This window comes from Sinocyclocheilus anshuiensis, unplaced genomic scaffold, assembly GCF_001515605.1.
Source record: "Sinocyclocheilus anshuiensis isolate Anshui unplaced genomic scaffold, SAMN03320099.WGS_v1.1 scaffold197, whole genome shotgun sequence".
Taxonomy (NCBI): Eukaryota; Metazoa; Chordata; class Actinopteri; order Cypriniformes; family Cyprinidae; genus Sinocyclocheilus; species Sinocyclocheilus anshuiensis.
This window is the reverse complement of record NW_015540856.1, coordinates 293,599-315,303: the sequence shown is the minus strand read 5'-3', so window position 1 is coordinate 315,303 and position 21,705 is coordinate 293,599. Positions and strand designations below refer to the sequence as shown.

The 21,705-nt window shown below is 36.7% G+C and overlaps 1 pseudogene; it reads left to right on the top strand.

Annotated features, from left to right (window-relative positions):
* The window catches only part of LOC107687845 (intron-binding protein aquarius-like), a 58,905-nt pseudogene that overhangs the window by 8,115 nt on the left and 29,085 nt on the right, over nt 1-21,705 (top strand).

The window sequence follows — 21,705 nt, the reverse complement described above, 5'->3', positions numbered from 1 at the left end:
TAATGCAATGCAATCCAGTGATGATTGAGAGATGAAGAAATAAACACTCCTCAAAAGATCCTGAGGATCAGATTTGAGACTCTAAAACATGATTGATGGAGAATCAAGTAAAGCTGAGCTGCTTCAGTCCAGTAAGTGTTCATCTGGAGATATTACTGCAGTTATTCTGACGCTTACTTGATCAAAATCAGTCAAGATTTGACAGCAGTAAGACTCGAGCTGAAGCTGGACGTTTGTACAATTACACTAAAAGAGATTTTAGTTGTTAAATACTTGCCTACATTTGCACTACAAGTTAAGATGTGGCTGATTTCTGTTACACATAAGGCCTCAGTCTTCCTGCCGCCCCTCAGGCGGTGATTTATTTTAGCTTTGAGAATCTCTCCATGTTTTTCACCATCCTGTGACGTGACCCAGCTTCAGAGCAGCTGCTGCTCGCCTGCGGGCGCTTCTCACCGCTCCGGCAATGCAGACCGACGTGCCCTCCTCCCATCATCCACCTGTTCGGGCCGGAGATGGTGTGACATGAAGAGGCCAGAGCATGCTGTTTATGAGACCATCATAATACTGTCACTCTCTCTCTTCACTGCTTTTCCTCCGTCCACCCCAGAATGTCATGTGTGAAATGAGGTGTCATCACTGCTTTAATGTGTGTTTTGTGGTTCATGTTGCTCTAGGCTCCGTCTCCATGGAGAAGGTTCACTACTGTGAGAGATTCATGATTGACCTGGAGGTGAGCGGTCATTCCAGCATTTCTTCTGCTGCTTTTTTTGTTTCTCATTATGATAAAGTCAGCATGAAATGAAAATTCACCGTCTGTTCACTAAATGCATGTTATACAGTAGATCTTACAACGAACAATTAATCTGTGCATGTTTCATTTCATTTTTACAAAAATGTGTTTATAAAATAGATGTGTATGCTTATGGAGGTAGTTATATATGCACATAAATATACATATACATAGTAATTTTTTTTAATTAAAAAGTAAAATTAATTTTTTAATTTTACTCACCAAGGCTGCATTTATTTGATCCAAAATCCAGCAAAATCAGTAATATTGTGAAATATTTTTACTATTTAAAATAACTGCTTTCTATTTGAATATATTTTAAATATATTGAACTAAATCACCAAACCAAACATCTTGCCAGGCTTGTAATGAGAAGCGCTTGTCAACAAGAGAGAAGCTTTAAGAGCTTTCTGCAGTTTTCCATTAAAATAAAAGTTTGCTGGTTTAATTTTTGAAAAAGAAGAAATTAAGGCTAATATTCATTCGTATTGTAATTTTATAGTTGTAACGTAAAATAAAATTATTATTATAATTTTCCTTAGATACTCAGTTATTTTTTACAGTGAAGTATACCAGTGATGTTTATTTAGTTTTTTATGTTTTCATTTAATAATAATAATAATAATAGTAATTATTATTAGTATTATTTTGTAGACGTATTGATATATTATCAAAACATTTAGCTTGTGCAGCCCTGTAAACAAGCACAGCAAACCTGGATTTTTGATGTTTTTAAATCACATTAAATTACACGAACAGCACATCAGCAAATCATGCTTTTAGTGTGAAACTTTCTAATTTTCTATTATAAATAAAGTCAATATGGTTGTGTGCCATGGATGAAAAAAAAAAAATGTAGTTTGTGTTTAAAAATGGGTATGCTGACTAGAAATAATAGTCATTTGGCTATAATTAGGTGGCCTATATATATTAGCTTATTGTACTGATCAGGCTGAGTTTGATAACAATTAAAAAAAAAAGTCATACTTGTCTGCTGATATTGATTTGATAATGTTTCGGTTTAAAAATAATGTTGTGCTTCAACAATTTTCTGTCTTAATAATTTAACATTTGTGTTCATTTTTCACTTGACATTGGTGTTGTTGTTACTGTGTTCAGCTCCTGGACATGTTGAAGTTCTACACTGGCTTGAGATCAGTGATCAGACAGGAAATGCACTCACGCAGAAAGAGATGACCACACTTCACTACGACAGAATCACCTCTCTACAAGTGACCCAGCTCACACACACCCTCATCAGTCCGTCAGGGGCCCCACACGCATTTGAGGGAATTTTAAAATTGTGATTTCCAGTCATGGATAAAATCATGGAAAAAAATATAAACTCAAGGAATTTTTTTTGTTGTGCAAACACATTTAGAATTGGCTGTTCTGCATTCATTATGTTTTGACAACCATTGTCACCTGTTTCACAGACTGTGGTGCATTTCCAGAATAATTCTATGTTAATTTTAACCGTTTAACTGTTAACCGACTGTAAGAATTTTTGACCGATTAATACAGGCAGTTAAACGGTTTAAAACGTTTTTTTCAGTAATTTATCAAAATATTTAAAAAGGTTTGGTTCGTGGTTAAAATACGCTACGCATATATTAAAAAATTCTTTTTTTTGAAGAAAAAAAAATGCAAGTAGAGTATGTCGCATTTTATTATTTCATTCAGAAATGTTTTTTGTTTTTTTTATTATAATATTATATTATACATTATAATAAACACTATAAACATAGCTAGGCTATTTTAGTTCCCCTCACTCCACAACAAATCCTTTCAATTAACAGTATTTAGAAAAGAACAAGAATTAAAAATATAAGAAGCTATAGCTATATAAACGCCAACACTAATTAATTTAGGCTAAAACGAAACTGAGACCAACGTTGGGTCTCTCATTCGACACAAAATCAAATGTTTCCGTATTCGCGATGTATTCGAATGCCAAAATATAATTTATTATGTAGCCTACTTCACTGGCGTTCCAATATCCACGTAAAACAAAATGTTTTGCATAATATCACGGCGGTGCGGTGATAACGCTTAACGGCACAGACTTTACTACATATTTAAACTGAGCAGTGTGTTTTTTTCCATATGTTTGACTGACTGTATTTTATTATGATAATGAACAGGCTGCATTGTCAAGGTAGCAAAACTTAACTGTGTGTGCGCATGCAGCGCCGGCGCAATCACTTGAGTGGAGGTAGTTATATATGCACATAAATATACATATACATAGTAATTTTTTTTAATTAAAAAGTAAAATTAATTTTTTAATTTTACTCACCAAGGCTGCATTTATTTGATCCAAAATCCAGCAAAATCAGTAATATTGTGAAATATTTTTACTATTTAAAATAACTGCTTTCTATTTGAATATATTTTAAATATATTGAACTAAATCACCAAACCAAACATCTTGCCAGGCTTGTAATGAGAAGCGCTTGTCAACAAGAGAGAAGCTTTAAGAGCTTTCTGCAGTTTTCCATTAAAATAAAAGTTTGCTGGTTTAATTTTTGAAAAAGAAGAAATTAAGGCTAATATTCATTCGTATTGTAATTTTATAGTTGTAACGTAAAATAAAATTATTATTATAATTTTCCTTAGATACTCAGTTATTTTTTACAGTGAAGTATACCAGTGATGTTTATTTAGTTTTTTATGTTTTCATTTAATAATAATAATAATAATAGTAATTATTATTAGTATTATTTTGTAGACGTATTGATATATTATCAAAACATTTAGCTTGTGCAGCCCTGTAAACAAGCACAGCAAACCTGGATTTTTGATGTTTTTAAATCACATTAAATTACACGAACAGCACATCAGCAAATCATGCTTTTAGTGTGAAACTTTCTAATTTTCTATTATAAATAAAGTCAATATGGTTGTGTGCCATGGATGAAAAAAAAAAAATGTAGTTTGTGTTTAAAAATGGGTATGCTGACTAGAAATAATAGTCATTTGGCTATAATTAGGTGGCCTATATATATTAGCTTATTGTACTGATCAGGCTGAGTTTGATAACAATTAAAAAAAAAAGTCATACTTGTCTGCTGATATTGATTTGATAATGTTTCGGTTTAAAAATAATGTTGTGCTTCAACAATTTTCTGTCTTAATAATTTAACATTTGTGTTCATTTTTCACTTGACATTGGTGTTGTTGTTACTGTGTTCAGCTCCTGGACATGTTGAAGTTCTACACTGGCTTGAGATCAGTGATCAGACAGGAAATGCACTCACGCAGAAAGAGATGACCACACTTCACTATGACAGAATCACCTCTCTACAAGTGACCCAGCTCACACACACCCTCATCAGTCCGTCAGGGGCCCCACACGCATTTGAGGGAATTTTAAAATTGTGATTTCCAGTCATGGATAAAATCATGGAAAAAAATATAAACTCAAGGAATTTTTTTTGTTGTGCAAACACATTTAGAATTGGCTGTTCTGCATTCATTATGTTTTGACAACCATTGTCACCTGTTTCACAGACTGTGGTGCATTTCCAGAATAATTCTATGTTAATTTTAACCGTTTAACTGTTAACCGACTGTAAGAATTTTTGACCGATTAATACAGGCAGTTAAACGGTTTAAAACGTTTTTTTCAGTAATTTATCAAAATATTTAAAAAGGTTTGGTTCGTGGTTAAAATACGCTACGCATATATTAAAAAATTCTTTTTTTTGAAGAAAAAAAAATGCAAGTAGAGTATGTCGCATTTTATTATTTCATTCAGAAATGTTTTTTGTTTTTTTTATTATAATATTATATTATTAAACACTATAAACACTATAAACATAGCTAGGCTATTTTAGTTCCCCTCACTCCACAACAAATCCTTTCAATTTAGAAAAGTTAGAAAAGAACAAGAATTAAAAATATAAGAAGCTATAGCTATATAAACGCCAACACTAATTAATTTAGGCTAAAACGAAACTGAGACCAACGTTGGGTCTCTCATTCGACACAAAATCAAATGTTTCCGTATTCGCGATGTATTCGAATGCCAAAATATAATTTATTATGTAGCCTACTTCACTGGCGTTCCAATATCCACGTAAAACAAAATGTTTTGCATAATATCACGGCGGTGCGGTGATAACGCTTAACGGCACAGACTTTACTACATATTTAAACTGAGCAGTGTGTTTTTAACAGTGGAAGAAACTACTCCTTTTAGTCCTAAAGATAATCGGAATTGTAAAAGGTTTGCCTTTATTTGTGTAGCTACATTCACAATAAAAAAAATCTTTGTGCTTTTGTACAATAAGCCTAAAGGAAAATAGGATGCTGCTTTCTGCCGTCTGTTTCCTTTTGCGCAGCACAAAAATGAACCGAAATTCTGCATACTAGGCTACTTGTTGCACAGTTTTTTTTTTTTCGTTTTCTTAATTTATTATTTAAGCAAAAATATATTTCTTGTATAGGCCTATTTATTATTATTATTATTTTATTATTATATTAATATATTATTATTTATATATATATATAGCCTAGCTTTATTATGTTTGTGTATGTGCTGTACATGTGGAAGAATTGACAATAAAGCAGACTTGACTTGACTTGATGTAAAATGAATCCCCGGGAAACAAATGTTAGTATTTTTAACGGTTCACAGACACTTATCCTTTCTAATTTAAAATAATCTTGTCGGTTAACGGTTAATAATCGGTTAACGGGCGTCGATTGTCGGTCAGGAAAAATAACCGAAATTAACATCCCTAAGCCCGACCGATATATAATTTTGCCGATTTTATCGGCCGATATGAACCTGTCGCAGATATATCGGTATCGCCAAATATGCCGCCGATATGCCACCAATATCAACATTTTTTTACAGAACATAAAACGCAAACAAAATGCTTGTAAATGGTGTAATTACGTAGTTTGTCCAGCATAGCGCGCTGTTTGCTTCTGGCGACCTGGATGAAACGCTTCAAAGCTAAAGTGTATAGAATACCATTGAAACTTTGAACGGCCATATCTCCGTAAAGGCGTGGCGGATCTGCACCAAATTCGGGGGATCCCTTCAGGTCGAGGAACCCTCTCGAATGTCGAATAGAGTGTAAGTCTCGAGGCCCCCTTTCAAATGAGACCACCCCCGTGTCAATAGCCCCCGGGGTCCGGGAGTTACGGGCAGTTAAATTTGCAGTCCGGCGCCGACCGATCTGGTGATCCCGAGGGGCTACCGACGCACGGAGGGTGGTGTTCGAGAGGGCTCCTCGAGCTGAAGGGATCCCCCGAATTTGGTGGAGAATACGCCATGTGTTTATGTATATATATTCTGTTAATGTATATACTGTATTCTAGTACCAGTCAAAAGTTTGGACACACAAATGGGAAAGTGTCCACAATTTTGACTGGTACTGTACTATAATATACACAAAGAATATCGGCCGATATATCCATATCAGACTTTTTTTACTCCCTAATATCAGTATCGGCCCCCAAAAAACCCATATCGGTCGGGCTCTATTTATAACACTATACTTTGTATAATATTGATCTGGCAAATAAAAAAACAACTATGAGTTATATTTAAAATTATTATTGTTTATTTTTTTTTTTCAGTTTTAAAAACAGTCTATTCCCATCACCCAGTGCATAAAACAATGCGGTTTTGTCATTTCAGCGCCATTTTAAGAGTAAAAGATTAAAAGTTTGGGAGTGAAAATTTAAGTGATTGAAAAGCCTTAGAAATTGATTGGTTAAAACGAGTGGGAATCCTGATTTGTACTCTTATTATACTGTGCACACTGTATTTTACCTATAAATAATTTGTAGTAATATGCTCCTTTATCTAAATGAATAGATTTTAAATGCACAGAAGCCATGAGCAGATGATCCAGAGCCTGTGGTCTGCTGTTATCTGCAGCACTCAGGTTCAGTAATGAATATGTTCAAAGATGGTTCCCATATAATCTTTAAAGATGTAGGAATATCCACCTGAGTATATTCTGTAATGGTCATGTGGTTTGTGATGATTCATTGCTGTCAGATGTTTCAGAAGTTCTGTGACTGCTGTTTGTTTTTCAGAGAGCAGCGTTTGCTCATTTCCCTGAGCTCAGTGATTTTGCCCTGTCTAATGTGGCTGCCGTGGACACGCGAGAGTTATCTCTTCAGAGAGAGAGAGTGAGATACAGCCCATTAGATTAAAGCTTGATGATAAAGTCTCTTAACTGCAGACAGGGTTCCCACAATCATACTATAAAAATACTAATAGAAATATCAGGGAGTTTTAGACTGGTGTTTTCCAAAATAGACCACAACTAACAATTATTTTGATAATCGATTAATCTGTCAATTATCTCTTCAATTAAAGTCTCCAATAAACACCCTGCACCAACATAAATTACACAAGTTTCAAACCACATCCTCAGCATCATTATAATCACTGTTTTGCTTTAGTAACAGTTTCATATTGAATCTAAAGGGCTAATCTATTAGACTGTGGCTGTCATACGCTGTCAAATGCGGCTTTACTGAGCTCAAAGGCTCTGGCCCAAGCTGTGGTATTATAAACAAAATGCTATTGGCTATTTAAAAAAGGGGGTGGGGCTGCTCGATATGTCCCGCCCCGTCTTCCTGTTTCAGTTGAAATTACATCACCAAATGAAGTTTAAAGAAGAATTGTTTGCAGTCAGAATGAGCCTTTATGCAAAATGGATGAGGTGATATTTCTTGAATTTAATTGATTGTCGTTTTGATGAACTGATGTCAATTCTTCAATTCCAAGAATCAATCTATGCAGTTTTCAGTTGATGTATAAAACATTATTGTCGGGCACTTCACATCCAATAATTTGCTATAAGGTTTGTGCTTTGTTACTTTTGATATGAAGCAAAGTCTCAGTTTTCAAATGCTGTCAATTTTATTAAGAAATCCAAACAATAATTTTGGTTTTGGCGCTCTTTAATGGGGTGTGACAGATCGCTGTAGCCTCAGTTCAAGCGGCACATGAACCGATCATCTCTTCATCTGCACTACTAGTTATAGCACAAAATAAACATGAATGAACATCAGAAGGTATTTTGAATGCTGAAAGTAATAGTACAGCTTGTTGAAATGTATTGTGTCTCATGTAATCATCAATTAGTCTTTCAAACGCAGAAAGATGTCATTCATTCTAGTAGCTTTAAATGTGTGGATCACTTTTTACTCTGCGTTTTCAGCTAGAGTTGACCAGCCTTTGCTCTTTGATGCCTGCCATTTTATAGTTCCTATTGCATCTTCTCAGAATACTCTTATGTCATGCTTTTCTGATTTGCATCTATCCACTTATTTCATAAAACAGGCTACTGAGAACATTACAAATATTGAGATTAGTGGTTAATTGATGATGTCATGATATCTTGGCAAATGGAGTGTAACCATTTGCTTTTGTAGATTTGAGAATCCTGCCGACTCAAATGCTTTGGACTTTTTTCAGGTTATGATATTTCTGAAAAATGTTTGAGAAATTACATTACGTGCAAATTGATGCAGACGCCCTTTAGCTTGCTCAGAGGTGGAGTGGGCTCTGTGCGCTTCTGTTCATTTGTGACTCAATCGTGCTTGTTCATCTTTCTGCACGTAGTCCCAATACCCTCCACCGGGTGTCAGCATACCTGTGTCTCCTGCCTGAGCTTCCTGATGGAGAAGACACAGCCTACCATAAAGAATTCCTTCTGGAACTGCTGGTAGGGACATCTTCAAATATCACAAGTATATAAGAGTGTTTCCTTTTTTCTGCTGTACTTTGTTTTGGCCAGTTTCTAAGGCAGCAGCACCAGGATGCACTAAAACAAGCTTGCCAAAAAAAAATGTAGACCGTAAATATGTTTTGTTTAGTACTGACAAGTAATAATAATAAAAAAAACAGGCCCATCTAATTTAACAGTAACATATGGTACATTAATTTCACACATTTGTGATGGGGAACATTTTTTCACATTCATACAATTCACACAAACAGCTATTCAAACCCTTATTTTCTAGCAAATATGTTTATTTGTGTCACAGACATCCAAATGAGCATAGGAATGTTTTTACAGAGATTGTCACAGGACAATATTCCTGCTTCCCAATAGATAATGTTCCTAATTAGATAATGCATTCTTACAAGCATATTTTGTTTATATATTGTCACATGCTATAAAAACTCACTCACTGGGGGATGTTCTGGGTATTCCGAACATGCATTTATACCATATGTTCATTTCCACCAAATATTTTTGAAATACAGATTTAGTCCTGCTGAAAAAAGTTATTTTTGTTGTTTTTGAACCATGTAAATTTTAGATACCAGTGAAATTTGACAATTCTCGATTCCAGTTTTGATATCACAGTAAAAACTACAAACCTAACTACTAATATAAAGTTCAAACATTTTTAAAGGGATAGTTCACCCAGAAATGAAAATTAGCCCATGATTTACTCACCTTCAAGCCATCCTAGGTGTCTACGACTTACTTCTTTCAGACGAATCCAATCGGAGTTATATTAAAAAATGTCCTGGCTCTTCCAAGCTTTATAATGTCAGTGAATGGGTGTTTAAGTCGTAGACACCTAGGATGGCTTGAAGGTGAGTAAATCATGGGCTAATTTTCATTTTTGGGTGAATGAATGAATGAATGAATATCTTTATTGTGATTGTACAAGTACAACGAAATTGAATGCAATCCTTTGGGTGCATAGTGTAAAGAAAAAATAAATAAATAAATAATCTAATAAATAGTGCACAGATGACAGGAACAGTGACACAACATTACACACAGAAGACGTCTCGCATTCAACAGTCACGACTCATGTTCAACAATACACAAAATGTTCAGTTAAATTATTGCAGTATTCAAAACCAGATAGTTTAAGCATGTAAACGGTTTGATCTCACATTCAACAGAGTTGCACGACTCATTCAATATTGCACATAATGATCAGTTAAGTTATCGCATTATATAAAACAGATATGGCTTGGCATGTAAACTATTCATCTTACATTCAACAGAGATGAACACTCCATGTCTACAACACACATGATGTTTCACAGTCACCGCTGATGAAAAGAGGCTGAATGTCTGTTTTCTTCCTTTTGAAGTCTATTATCAGCTCCTTGGTCTTGGTGGTGTTCAAGATCAAGTTGTTTTTTGTACACCACACAGACAACTGCTCCACCTCATCCCGGTAGGCAGACGCGTCATCTCCCCCAGAGATGAGCCCCACCACGGTGGTATCATCAGCAAACTTAATTATAGTGTTAGTGGCATGGACAGGGGTGCAATCATGTGTGTAGAGTGTGTACAGTAGGGGGCTCAGCACACAGCCCTGAGGAGAGCTGAGGCTGAGAGCTGAGGAAATGCGAGAGCCTACTCTTACCCTCTGTGAGCGGTCAGTAAGGAAGTCCTTGATCCAAAGACAAACTGAGTGAGATATTCCCAGATCTGACAGTTTGGACACTAGCATGTTGGGGAGGATGGTGTTAAACGCTGAGCTAAAGTCTACAAATAACAGCCGAGCATAGTTCCCCTGCAGCTCCAGATGGGACAGAGCAGTGTGGAGGGCTGTTGCTATGGCATCTTCTGTGGACCTATTGACTCTATAGGCAAACTGGTATGGGTCAAACCCGGGTGGGAGATGTGAGTCTGAACCAGTCTCTTGAAGCACTTCATAATAACAGGTGTCAGTGCTATTGGGCGATAATCGTTCAGGCTACTGATGACAGTCTTCTTTTGAAGTGGGACTATTGTAGCAGACTTCAGGCAGAGTGGTACAGCGGCCTGGGACAGGGACTGGTTAAGGATCATAGTAAGACCCCAGCCAGCTGATCCATGCATTCCCTCATCACCCGTCCAGGGATGCCATCGGGTCCCGTGGCTTTTCTCAGGTTCACTTCCCTCAATGTGCATCTCACCTCGTGCTCCTGCACTGTGAGGATATGGCTGCTGTGTGTTATGGATGTAGTGTGGTTTCCTCCGGTGACACCACCTCAAAGCGGGCGAAGAAGTGGTTCAGCTTCTCTGCCAGCGACGCGTCACCACCATCAGCCAAGAGGTTGCTGGGTTTGTAGTTGGTAATATACTGTACCCCTTTCCACACCTCCCTATAGTTGTTGTTCTGGAAGCAATCATTGATCTTCCTCCTGTGTTCAGCCTTAGCTACTCTGATTCCTCTCTTCAGTTTGGCTCTGGCCGCACTATACAGCTCTTCATCACCAGCCCTGAACGCAGCGTTCCTCTCCCTGAGCAGGCACTGCACTTCTTTGGTCATCCAAGGCTTCTTGTTAGGATAAACCCGGATGCGTTTTTCCACTGTAACAGAGTCCATGCAGTACCTAATGTAGGCGAGGAAAGCTGTTGTATACTGCTCCAAATCCTGATGTTTGAAAACATCCCAGTTTGTTGACTCGAAACAGTCCTGCAGCTCAAGAGAGGCACCTTCAGGCCAAGTTCTAACAGTTCTGAATGTGGTAGAAACACTCTTTCTTAGGGGAGTATAAGCTGGAATTAAAAGCAGGGACATGTGGTCTGACTGGCCCAGATGTGCTAATTGCTTAGCTCTAAAACCCCGCTTAATGTTTGAGTAGGCCTTGTCCAGTGTAATTGCTCCTCTAGTAGCACATTTAATGTGCTGATAGAATTTAGGGAGCACTACCTTTAAATCTGCATGATTAAAGTCCCCTGCAACAATGTGAATAGCCTCAGGATACATACTCTGCTGACTGCTAATGTCAGTTCTGAATGTGGTAGAACCACTCTTTCTTAGGGGGTATAAGCTGGAATTAAAAGCAGGGACATGTGGTCTGACTGGCCCAAATGTGGTAATTGCTTAGCCCTGAAGACCCATTAAACTGTCCATTTAAAGGCAAATGAACAATCCGTAATAAAACAAGAAAAAATAAACACATTACAAGCAATAGAGCAAAGTAAACAATGCTTTCAGGTGGGTCTAACAGTTAGGGGTGGGCGATATGAGCTAAAATTTATATCACGATATTTTACACTGTTCAGGCGATATCGATATTATATTGCAATATGAGAAAAAAAAATTACAGGCAAAATATTTTAACCTTACATAACTAGAAAAAAGTGAGGGATTGGACATAGACCTGAAAAGTCTTTTTTTATTGTGCCATTTTCTTTTTCTCAAAAAGTGCAAACGTGCAACATGAGGTAAGCCTGTATGAATTAAATTAAATATTGTGTGTTTGAGTAGGCCAGTGGTTCCAAAACTTTTTCTGCCGGGACCCCCTTTTGTAGAGGAAAAATATTTTCAAGGCCTCCCCACCCCCTCTTTTTTATTTTTTTTGGAAAGTCTCTTATGCTCACCAAGGCTACATTTATTTATTAAAAATGCAGTAAACACTGTCATATTGTGAAATATTGTCAATTTAATTTATCTATTTGAATGTTTTAACATAGGCTACTGTATTCCTGTGATCAAAGCAGAATTTTCAGCATTTTAATTTTCATCCTTCAGAAATCATTCTAATATGCTTTGCTGCTCAGTCACCATTTCTGATTATTATCAATGTTGTAAACATTTGTGCTACTTAATATTTTTGATGAAACTATTTTTACACGATTCTCTTATGAATATTTGAAATTGTTCTTTGTGTCAGACCGCTGAAGTTTGTCGGAAATAGAACGCGGCATCAGTTTACTGTCATGGATTTGTCGTGTCACGTCGCACCGAATCTACAGCAGAGAACATCACTGGGTTCTATTTGCTTTTGACACATCGCGCCGCTTGCATCTAGTGTAGACACGTTGTTTTGGTATTTGTGAATCTTAAGTATATTCATAGTCTGCTTTAAGTTTACTACATGATTAGAGCAGAACCATGCGTCGTTCATTTATATTTCTACGTGGATGCCTGCAATACAACTCTGATTCTTCAATCGCTCCACCTAGTGGTCTGTTATTGATACAACCACAACTGCTACAACTGATAAAGTAGCGATCGAGTCATATTGAGGGAATTAAAATCTGTCAAATTAATATTTTGCATTCAATTATTTACTTATCAGGCAAGTGGCCGCATGATAAGCAGGAAACTTATGTAGTGTAGTCTTTATCACCCTGCAGAGGTTTCTTTTGCAAAATAATCTGCTGACTGTACACGATCCCTCAGCCTTGCCGCACCCCTCAGTTTGGGAACCACTGGAGTAGGCAATTTGTGCTCTGTTAATTTGGTCTGTTACAATGCTCTGTGTTTGATTACTAATGCCTGTGTAGTACAGCGTTGCACACAGAGGACAAAAACGTTCAGCCTCGACTCTTTATCGTCATTTGTGTTCAAATTTGCAAAGCGTACCAAATTGAACAAACATATATAAATGCTAAATTTGAATTAATTAATATATAACAGTATCCATGGTATAGCAAAATCCATATCATGGAACAACATAAAACGTTCATACCGGTATAGCGCCCACCCCTACTAACAGTAGTATTCAGGTACAAACCTTTAATAATCAAATGTAAAATAACACTGTCTTCACTGTATAAATTAAATTAATAGAGGTTATTTGTTAAGTAGGGCTGGGACAATAAATCAATGCATCGCGATTTGTGGATCGTTTCTGAGATTTTCGGAATGCATCGTGATTCTCTCTGGAATCGATTCTGAGCTTAGTTTTTAACAGCAGGTGGCGTTCTAGGCTAGTTTTTAACCGCACACTCAAATGCTCACGAAGAAGAGCGCTTGTGCGTTCGGCCAAAGAATGTAAGTGGTTAAATGTACTTGCACATCGGCTTTTATGATGCGAGATTAATGTCAACACAGCCCACTGTGAACATCCTTGTAATTCGCTTCAACCTTTTTGAACTTTATGAATGATTATTTTAGGTTCAAGTGGTGCGTGTGTAAGGAACTGGAAGCAAGCAGAATACAGCTATTTCTAAAGCACGCAGTACCATCTGCTGTTAAAAACTAAGCTCAGAATCGATTCAAGAGAGAATTGTGACGCCTTCGGAAAATCTAAGAATCGATGCAGAATAATTTCTCGATTTGTGATGCATCGATTTATTGTCCCAGCCCTATTGTCAAGTGCAGGGAGAGATTTTCTTTTTGTCTTGTGTTGTTTGATTATTATTAATGACAGCTGGCAAATTAGGCTGCTGTCACTTTAAGACCTAATGCACAGATCTAATATACTAATGCACTTCTGATTTCTTTCTTGACTATATACATTTAGACATAACCGAGTGTATTTACGAGGATACTCACCAAGATGGGTATTTTCACATAATTTGTTTGGATTTGTCCGTTCAAGCGCAAAAACATGTGAAAGAGAACTCAACTCAGTGTTAGAATTATCGAATGGTGTTCTTTTTCTCATCGTCTTGCGCTTGATTGGTTTAAATCGCTTGAATGTTTAAATTGGCAAGACTTGTGCCTATGATAAACTTTAACTTTATGAATGATTATTTTAGGTTCAAATGGTGCGTGTGTAAGGAACTGGAAGCAAGCAGAATACAGCTATTTCTAAAGCACGCAGTACCATCTGCTGTTAAAAACTAAGCTCAGAATCGATTCAAGAGAGAATTGTGACGCCTTCGGAAAATCTAAGAATCGATGCAGAATAATTTCTCGATTTGTGATGCATCGATTTATTGTCCCAGCCCTATTGTCAAGTGCAGGGAGAGATTTTCTTTTTGTCTTGTGTTGTTTGATTATTATTAATGACAGCTGGCAAATTAGGCTGCTGTCACTTTAAGACCTAATGCACAGATCTAATATACTAATGCACTTCTGATTTCTTTCTTGACTATATACATTTAGACATAACCGAGTGTATTTACGAGGATACCAAGATGGGTATTTTCACATAATTTGTTTGGATTTGTCCGTTCAAGCGCAAAAACATGTGAAAGAGAACTCAACTCAGTGTTAGAATTATCGAATGGTGTTCTTTTTCTCATCGTCTTGCGCTTGATTGGTTTAAATCGCTTGAATGTTTAAATTGGCAAGACTTGTGCCTATGATAAACTTTCATGACAATGGTTCAGTCAGCTGTCCCGAGTGTCTTTCATGCTGGCTCCAGGTCATCGGCCAGTCCTTATAGTCGAGCCCTGTAGAGGTTGACGTGAGCAGCATTATTTGTTCATTAGGTTTGAGGGACCGTGCTGCTCATGTAGTTTGTTTCGGCTCAGCTCACAGAGATGTAGTGTCGGGGGACAAATATGTTCAGAAGGTTTTGCATGAAATGACCAGAGCTGCTGATTTTGTTTCTGATTGTGGATTGAGTTCCGCTTGCTACATGCTCAATTTGTAAGCGTTTGAGGCTGTCGGCTGTGAATGGCTTCAATTCTCACTCACTTAGAGTGTATTTTTAACCTGTTGCAGACGTTTAAGATGTTCCAGGCCCATCGGTGGTCCTGCTTCAGTGTTTTAATTACCCGCTCCAAATCTCATCAAGAACTTGAGCATTTCCTCTTTAATGCTGTGTTGATGGAGCCGGTGTCAGGCGGTCATTTGAGCGTTGAGCAGCTGAAATCTGGTTCTGTGCATGTGCTGCGGCCCACAATGGAGTCAGAGCAGGTCACAAACCAGATAAAACACTTAATTAAGCTTTAACAGGATAAGCTGCCCAAACACTCCTGATTAATTCATTTGATTTTCTCAAAGCTGCATCCCACGTGAGCCGCCTGACTCGCTTTCTCATTGAAATGTTTTCTCAGATGAGTTGTCTCAGTTTTAGCTCATTTGAATTTTGAATGGAAACATAATAGACAGGGTTTATAATCATCAGGAAGTACAGGAAAAATTTTAGAGGAAAACTTAATTCAGACAAATCCACATCTTTATTATGCATGCACTGTGTATAACAATTTATTTTGAGAAAGTTTGGAGACTGTGGGATTTCCACTGCACAATTTACAATAAATGACTCAAACACAATATTTAGATTTACAGGCAAATTTTTAATCAAGGACCAAGATGTGCTGGAAAATAATTACACTGTGCATCTTGGTTTGATGGTACTGGATGTCCCTTTAAAATGCTCGTGGGATGTGATTGGCCCTCTTGCACTGTGATGTATGTAGCCTACATTTGGCCATCTGCTGTGTTTGAAGGGTAAACCATAATAGCACAGATTCGGTGGTTAATGGAGGAGCTGGCCAAGAGGAAACAAACCCCATGAAACACTTCTCACTTCTGTTCAGGTGTCCCGCCATGAGAGACGAATCTCCCAGATAGAACAGCTCAACCAAATGCCTCTGTACCCCACTGAGAAGATCATCTGGGACCAGAACATCATTCCCACTGAGTACTACTCTGGAGAAGGTGGGCATCAGCGCATACGAGTTCACCATATAATCATCATACTATTGTGTCTCATACCTATGCTTTAATGAAATTAGAGGAATAGTTCAACAAAAAATGGATGTACTCTTTTACTCTTTCCTAACATGTATTACTGTATTTCTTCATTTTGAAGAATGATCAGCTCTTTTCCATACAACAACAGTTCATAGTGACCAAGTATTTCAAGTTCCATAAAGCACAAATGATACATAAAAATGTCATAACTTGGCCCACATGACTCGTGTACTATTTATGAGGATTTGTGTGTGTGTGTGTGTGTGTATGTGAGGAACATGCACATATTTCTGTCATTATTTACTGATAATCTTCCCTTCCAAAGAAGCTTTGAAAAATGCCAGAAAAAAAAACCAAAAAAAAAACGGTGAATGTCATTAATGCAAAACGCCACTTGGTGCCTTGATTGTGTCTGTTTATACAAAATTGTAAAAAGCTGCGTGAAGATTCTTCAAAAATTCTACTCTGTTCTACAGAAGGAAAAAAATGGTTGAGTAAAAATGATGAGTAAATAAAGACAGAATTTTCCTGTAGGTAATACAATTTTAATGGTGATGCACCAAAATGTCAACAACAGGAAATAGTTTGAAACCGTTTTGGATGGCTGAAATTATGTTCAACAACGAATTTGAGTAGAAGCATAATTAAAAAGTTTAACTTAATTTTTTTTAATATGTACAACTTTTATATATACAAAGATTTTTGTTTTAGTGTTGATTATTAAATCAATTTGATTTAATAATATCTAATATTAATATAGATAATATTAAATAAATTTTCGTTTTTGGCTAAATGGAACTTGAATTTCTTACCAAACCACTGACCACTAAATTAATTTCAGTGCATCACTACATTTTAAGTTTTAACCACTTATGCTCATGGCGTTTTTTGGTATTTTCGCCTAAATTTGACATACTCAAATTCAAATGTTTGCCCTACACACATACAATGGAGGAAATGAAAAAAAAAATGGTTTCATTGTAAAGAAAACCCTTTGAACTACAAAATATGAGTGTAATTCTTTATAAATAACATTATATATTTTTCAAATATTACAATAAACACAAAAAAACAGGCGCTTTTGGAGTTTTAAAACAAATTATTTTTTTGAAATTCTGTAATTCAGGTTCTATTAGGTTTGATGCCACTAGATGCCAAAAAGTACCAGAAAAAAAGAATCTTTCAAATAACAGCTTCTAAACAGGAGTTATTACATTATAAGTGAAGCGAGTCAAATTGTCTATTTCTGCATCTAAATGTGTCATTGTGAGTTTCCTTTGCAAAAACAGGCTTTATAAAACACATTAACCCCACAATCCTATATTACTCTGTGCCATAAGCACTTTAATTGATTATTAATTGAATTATGTTTCATTTTTATGTTTTTCTAAGTAGTAATATACAAAATGGCACAAGCGAATTGGACCAAATTTCAAATATTGTTTATTCTACAATCAAGTTTAATTATTTCAGGATGCACAAGACTGTCTACATTATAAAATATATCTGGTCTATCACAATCTAAAATAGAATCCATATCCTCCAGCTTTATATAATTCATTTATGTGCATTCTGTATAGGGATACTGATTCACAGCATCTCTCACCTCATCAGTTGACTCACTCCTGTATCCAGAGCATCTCTCTGACAATATCCTTGCATCCCTGGACCAGAGCTGAGCTAATTCGCTAGCCGGCAGCTATCTCTAACATTCAAACAAACAAACAGCGTCAAACAAACACATATCAGTTCATCCACACAGCACTGTAATAATCCATGTATATTTACTGTATATTCACTGAAATGCATAATGTACTGTACTTTTCTGTAAATAAACAGTGTATCAGATTGCTAGCTGTGCTTTTACATTTCAAAACAAAGATTCAAATATCAAAAACGTCGCAAACACACGCTCGTAAAGCCGTACCAGACGCGCGTTCATTCCTCTCCACGGCGCCGCTGAACGTTCTTCACCATATATAACTTGTAATATGATTATGATAGATTGATATTATCCGAGCCGCATGTGCAGTACCCTTTCTGTGAGGGAAAATCGCCTTCAAAACATAGAGTCCAAAAACTACAGAGTCCAAAACACCCAGCGGTAAATTCCCGGATGTGAAGACCCCCCTCTCCCCCCTCTAGTGACGCAGAGGTGTCAAATTTCACGGCTCTGAAATGGCCGCTGAGTTGAGAGACATGTAATCTGACCAATTGCAGTCCACAAGCGAACACAGATCTCTATAACATCAGACGCGCTGGCTGAGAGCGCTTTTGATATGGAGAGTGCGTGTTTGCCAGAAGCGCGTCTATTGCGCAATCTGGACAAAACACTATATATCTCACCGATGGAAGCACGCAGAAACGTGAAAATGGTCTTGTTTGAAAGAAGAGATCCTAATCTAAAAGATAATATAGAGTATATAGATATTTGTGGCTGTTTGCGGCTGACTGAAGCAGTGCTACGATGTGCTATGAAATGTAAATTCGCTCAGAGGTGACAAAATTTTACATCGCGATTCTATTGAAGATAATTCGATCTGTGATTGTCACACAATGAAATAATCTACATCGTCAAATTCCTGAGAATGAGAGCTTTCTTGTGATATATGACTTGACTTTTTTGTGAAAAATATATAAAATACACATTCTTCGTAAAAATTATTCGCAATGGTTAGGCGGAAATTCGTGTGTGGGACGAATACATTTCTAAGCTTAATTTTACTGCTTTCTGAATATAAAAACCAAAATGTATGGTATTCTTTGTAAAGAAGACACTCCAAGCTTTCAAATGAACCCATATATGGGCTGATACCATATAAGGAAGGCTATGTAAATGAAGCATAAACATTTTTAACGCGATTTTGGACCCGTATCCGGGTCTGCAGAGTTTAACTGGTTTTAAGCAGTGCGAGTCTAAAAAACGTAACCTAAAATTCAGTAAAACAGTCGAAAACTCTTTTTTTTGTTGTTGTTTGTGAATCTGCAGGTTGTTTAGCTCTTCCCAATCTGAACCTGCAGTTTCTGACCCTGCATGACTATCTTTTGAGAAACTTCAACCTCTTCCGCCTGGAGTCCACCTATGAAATCCGGCAGGATATCGAGGACGTCATGTTACGGATGAAGCCATGGTTTGTTCTCAGTCTAAAAACATTTTCAGCATCTTAACAAAAGATTTTGGTTTTCATATTGATTCTCCTCTAAAGGCCATTTCCCATGACTTGCATCAGGACTTTTAGGAGGTGTTTTGGTAGCAAGAATGTAGGAAATGTGTGGCCAAAATAGTGAAAGCAGATGAAATAAAAAGTAATCGCAGTTGCTTTGATAATAATTGCCATCACAAAAAGAAAAATGCCCCTGTCGTGATAGTTGTCATTTTGGAGCTTGAAAACCCCTGGAATTCATTGGCAAAGAAGAGCGTGAGCGTCCTGGTTTATGATCTGCTGTGTTTGTGTGCTTGTGTCCCACAGGCAGTCAGAGTACGGAGGAGTGGTGTTTGGAGGATGGGCTAGAATGGCCCAGACCATAGCGTCGTTTTCTATCGTGGAGGTGGCCAAGCCAAACATCGGAGAGAACTGGCCTGCGTCACCATTAACCTCAACGTCCGGGATAACATCAAAAACGAGTGGGAGGATAAAGATGACTCCGCAAGCACTAGCAACACATCTAAAAACTATTCACTACACATGAAAACATCGAGCAATCCCAGAGTTATCAACAACGAAAAGATCGTTAAAATAAAATATTTTAAAAATTCATCTGGTTGCCAAGGCAACATTTCTCATTTTTATTTAAAGTACTAAAATAACTAAAACTAAAAACGATGTAAGAAATCTAATAAAAATGAAAAAAATACACAACAAAATTGCTAAAAATTTTATTATAATTAAAATGAAAACAGAAAATATAAAACCTGATTAATTCAAAATATTAACAAAATCTATAATAGTTTATTAGTGACACTAAAATAGCACTTGCTCTAGCCTTTTGACGGTGAGTTTTGCATGATCAAATATCAGCATGATAAATTCATTCTGTTCTACCAAATCCCACCCTCAGACATAAAGCCCTTAAACAGCCAATACATATTAGAGAAATGGCACGCAGAATGGCTAGAATGTCAAAATAACAAACGATTTGAAATAAATCCTGTTGCTTTTATTGAAGGGTGAAGAAGCTGCAAAATGTCAATGTTGTAGCACCAACTTCTGCCTGATTTTTATTGTTATGACACAATGATTTTTATCAGAACAAACTTTTAAGGGCTTATTTGGTAAGATTGACCTTGAAAAACCTGTACTTTTTTATCAGTACATTTTAAAGAATCTTTTGTGGAATATGTACAAAATCTTGTCTTTTTTGTCCAAGTAGAATTTTATAAAATGTTTTTTTATTGTATTGTATTTGTTAATATTGTTGAATGTCTAGTCTGTATCTGCCATGTAATAGCCAGTGAAGCCGATATGGCAGCAAATAGAAATACGACAACAGCTCAGATCGTCATTGTTCTTACAGCGCTGCACAAGCACAACGTTTGCTTTCTGATCACGGTGCGGCCCAACCTGCTATACGGCATGCGCTTTGACCGCCGGCAGCCGTTTGTGGATCAGGCCGGGCTGGTGTACGTGAGAGGCTGTGAGGTGCAGGGCATGCTGGATGATAAGGGCCGCGTCATAGAGGAAGGTAAGACCGTTTAGTGATTTCACTGAACCGTATGATGAACAGACAGCATACAGACTAGACTCTCAGTGCTTTCTAAGCACGAGTCACAAACAGAGTTTTATGTGGGTTGCCATGCTTTTACAGATGAACACATGTGATTATATCATTCTTATACAGTTGATGTTATATATAATAATATAATATTCTATCAGTCAAAAGTTAAATGTTCTTGACAGAAGTCTCTTCTGCTCATCAGGGCTGCATTTATTTAATCAAAAATACAGTACAAACAGTAATATTGTGAATTATGATTACATTTTAAAACCGCTGTTTTCTATGTGAATATTTGTTAAAATGTAATTTATTTCTGTGATCAAAGCTGAATTTTCTGCATCATTACTCTAGTCTTCAGTTGTCACATGATCTTCAGAAATCATTCTAATATGCTGATTTGCTGCTCAAGACACATTTCTGATTATTATCAGTGTTGAAAACAGTTGCGCTTCTTAATGTTTTAGTGGAAACTGTGATGCAATTCATTTTTCAGGATTCTTTGATGACTAGAAAGTACAAAAGAACAGCATTTTTGAACATTTGAACCTTTCCCCAATATTTTTAGCTCTACTGTCTATACAATATTTCATGAACTTTAATGAGTTACTGTGTTGTGAGGAGGGAATGTGTGGGTGATATTCTTCCGATTATAGGACATCGTAGGAGAGAGATAAAGCTGCACAGTCGTAAGTGACTCATGAACAGCCAATTCATGGCAGCCAATGACTCATGAACACGAGTGATGAATCCATTAACTCACACTGACCCTGGACCGACTCAATGTTGGACCTTCAGAATGTGGTCATTCCTGGTCCGGTGATGTCAGTGTAATTTTAGTTAAAGGGGTCATATGATGCGATTTCAAGTTT